General features: G+C 40.5%; 1 long non-coding RNA gene across 1 annotated transcript; it reads left to right on the top strand.

Moving 5' to 3' along the window:
* Positions 1–284: 284 nt before the first annotated feature.
* Positions 285–2,354, top strand: LOC147916145 (uncharacterized). Its single transcript, XR_015553361.1, has 3 exons — positions 285–706; positions 799–921; positions 1,180–2,354. It is a non-coding gene; the product is annotated as an uncharacterized LOC147916145 (long non-coding RNA).
* Positions 2,355–3,980: the final 1,626 nt, after the last annotated feature.

Here is a 3,980-nt window from a genome sequence, read left to right as displayed (position 1 = left end):
AGCAGGTAGTCAATAAATATATTGGCAGAAAGGAAGAAAGGAAGGGAGGGAGGGATAGAGGGAGGGAGAAAGAAAAGAAAGAAGGGAAGGAGGGAGGGAGGAATCACCCTGGAGCATAGCCCACATTCCTCCAGGGTGATTTTGAAACACCTGGTGAGCATGCTGATTGAAGGGTGGGACCCTGTAACAGCCTAGGTAAGAATCCTCCTCTAACAAGAATGATGCAGTGGAGATAAGATGACAGGGCGTGGCAGAAGGAAAGTGTTGAAAGGTCAGACAGAGTATGCACAGGGCTGAGGAGCCAGGAGAACAGTGCTGAAGATGCTGACCCAGCTCCAGGGAGGAAGGCATGCTAAAGCCTCTGCCACTTCCACAGCTCTGGTCTCTGCAGTCCTTCTCAGGATCCTGGGTGAACACTGTTTGAGAAACACTTGTGTGAATTGGGGCGTCCTCTCAAGTTGATCTGAATGGAATAAAAACCTTTCTGAAGTCTAGGTAAGGTGGTACCTTCTACTTCCTCCTTGCCTACCTGGCCCGTATCTGGAACATCAGGAAGAGATTACACCGTACTGGAGCCGTCTCTGCCAACACTGATGAAGAATGTTCTCACCACCCCACCCTCCTTCCCATGGCTGCTGGCCATTGTCACCAACACACAGACACTCATCATGAGAGCTGGGTTCGAGGGGCAGTGAAAGAGAATCATGTAAGATTGTCTGCCTTCCAGAAGCTGGAAGGTTTTACATTTTTTTTTTCTCTGTTTGGAACCTATAGTATCAATTGACCATCTGGGTTTAGGTCATCCTCAGAGAAGGTCCAGTGGGATTGCCGGAGAGGGTCTTCTGAGAATGTGCGAGGAGGAACCTACTAGGGGGCTCACTTATTTCAGTTACAGGAAATGAGACTTCGCTTATCTCCCAGGTAAATTCTTCAATGTCAGAAAATAGCTAGGGAGGGAATGGAGGGAAAGACGGGCAGATGGTAATTTTTTAAAGACAAATCGTGTTTAATTCAGGGTAAGATTTATTGCCAAAATATGCAAAGTAGATCTTTGATGATAATAGTAATATTTAATGAGTTGAAATACTTACTAAGAACCAGGCAGTGTTAAACTCTTGTCTCACCTATTCCTTTCAAGAAGCCTGTGAACTAAGTTCTTTCATTATCTCCGTTTTACAGATGAGGAAACCAAGGCTGACAAACGTGAAGCAAAGTGCTCAAGGGCACACAGTGCTAGATGGCAGAACTTGAATTTCTGAATTTGTGCTTCTAGTTGATATTGTTTTCTCTTTGTACCTTGGGCCACATATATACATACGCAAAGTGAGTAAATCTTGTTAAATAAATCCTGTTCCAGAATGAAAACCAACAATTGCTTTTTTTCTAGGTTTAAAAGAGTTTTCCCCACTTGAACGTGCATTGCCTGCCTCTGGAGCAGGTTTGCTTACCCACTAAATTATGCCACCTGACAAACTGAAGAGGTCCCTGTCCCCACCTTCCAGGTCCACTCCCCAGGTCCCCAGCACAGGCACATACACATTCACAGGGGTTTGCTCCTTCTGGTGGGTCTAGAACCCTGGCCTAAAACTCCAGTTCCTGCTGACTGACTTTAAGTGCAACTCAAGTGCCTCAGTTTTCTGTTTCTTCCCAAAGATTCTGGCTTCTGGCCCACTGCTTCCTGCCTCACTGCCGTCTCCCTGATAGAGGAAATCTTGATTATGGAATTCTTGATCCATCTTCCAATTGGAGTCCACTCTGCCTTTTTGCATTTTGCAGGGCATTTGCGCAGGGAGCTCTTGGAAGGAAGTTTAGCTTTTGTTCAGCAGTTTCTCTTGACTGACTCTACCTTCTCATTTCTGGCCTCTTATGTGCAAACAAGATTGCACATAAGACTTAACTCCTGGATCACTCTATAGCTAACTCCGGTCCCTCAATATGTGAAGGCTGCTCTCAGGATCTCAACAATGCCCTTCCATGACACCTAGAGAAGTTTCATTGAAAGAAAGGCATATTTCTTCAAATTTTAGCAATTGTAATTTCTTAATGGAAACAAGTGGATTGCATAGTTTGTTTCTATATTGGAAGTCACAGAGAAACCAAAATCCCTCATAGCAACAGTGTCATCCTGTCCTAGCCCATTGTTTCCACTTTCAAAATATGTTAAAACAATAATAATAATAAAGCTATTTCAAATATGCCAAATCTAAAAAATCTGTGCTGCCAGACTCCACTATTGTGACTGTTTCTAGTTGATATTCTATAATCTTATCACTTTTGGCCACACATCCACATACCACCCTGGGTTATTTATGAAGATAAACCCTGTGCTGAGATCAAAATCAAAATCAGTTTTTGCTGAGTCTAAATTTATTTTTGCTGCTTTAAAAAAAGATTTTGAAAATATTTTCCAGTAGGTTTATTTGTTTAAAAAAGATTTTGGTAAAGAAATTACTCTGAACAAAAAGTATCTTTTGAGTTGTTAACTACCAACTACCACATAATTTGGAATATCTTGAATTATCCAGGAACTGACAATTCAGTTTTAGGATTATTTACATGCTTGGCTGTGTTATTATGTTTTCAAAATTTGTCTGTCTAAAACTATAACTCCAATCATTAATTTCTGGCTCCTTGTGAGCACGGGCTTATTAGCTAATTGAACTTTGTGTTACCCATACTTTCTGAGCTTCGATTTGCTTATCTCCAAAGTGGAAAGAGTAGTTAGTACTTTATAGAATTGCCACGACACTTAAATGACATAATACAGGTGAAATAACAATTGCCCATCACGCAGTAAGTGCTCAATAAAGGGTAGCCGAAAATATTATATAGAGTGAAGTTTAAAATTAATAATTGGATTATAACAATTTGCGTACCTGTCGTCTATACCCCCAAGCCTGCATACTGTGGGAGGATGGGCAGTGGCCTCCTTTGACCTTCAACCTTCCCCAGCATTCATCCCAGTCTTGACACAGAGCAGTCTCTCAATGAATATTGGTGGGATGAAATTCATCTGAACATCAACTTGCCATGCTCTCCATTACATTGATAAGTAGTTGTCTGTATTCAGAATTGATTTCTTTTCTCTAAATACATTTAAGAAACTTAACTCTAATTTCAAAGATACTGTTTTTTTTTCACTCCTCTGTTTAAAAAACTGAAGTTAAAATTCTAATATGAGTTCAGTAAATTAGTGTTAATAATCTTACACCTAAAAAGAGTCAGCAGATAAATGATGTAATCAGCTTCTCCTAGGAGACATAAAATTGAGACAACTTGGGAGAACAGCAGGAATTTATTTGTCTTGGGGCCTGTCTCAGAAAAAATGAGCTACAGTTTGGAGAGCTAAATACAACCAAGAAAAGACTTGACCTCACATATGAATGCATTGACCATTCTACTGGAAGAAGACCAATGCCATCAGGGCCATCTGCTTGAAAGAGTCGCTTAAAAGCTCATTGGGCTTGAACATGTAGCTTTTACTCTATAAGGAATGTATTTCTCAACTTTTCATCTAATAGACGTTTTCTACTCTTTAAATACATACAAATAAACGTACGGGCAAATGCTCCAAGCTAATTTACAAATGCTATCTGGTGTTACTGCAATATTCTAAACATATTTGGTTCAGATTTGAATGGTGTGTGTGTGTGTATTTAAAGAGAATGTTAATTCATAGGGTTGTATTGTGGGAGATCAAGATTTGGCCACCCTGAAATCTATCTCTTTACCTTGGTTGTTTTCTCTAGGGACGTTTGACCTCCCCCACTAACTGCCTAAAGAATTTGACATGGTGGCTCCTTTCTGGAACAGATCTATCATGATGGCTGTAAAGATAACGTAGGGTAAATGTTACAATAGTAAAGGCACCAACAAGCCCCTCTTATCAGAAGTTGTGTCTCTCTGGCCACATTCTCTGGATGACCCTGAGAAGAGTTGCCAGACAATCATTTACATTTATAAGGGAAATCTCCATTTGT

This window comes from Ceratotherium simum, chromosome 10 (genome assembly GCF_057802395.1).
Source record: "Ceratotherium simum simum isolate JZ-2026a chromosome 10, ASM5780239v1, whole genome shotgun sequence".
Lineage (NCBI taxonomy): Eukaryota > Metazoa > Chordata > Mammalia > Perissodactyla > Rhinocerotidae > Ceratotherium > Ceratotherium simum.
The sequence above is the reverse complement of the archived record's forward strand: the minus strand, read 5'-3'. Positions and strand labels throughout refer to the sequence as shown.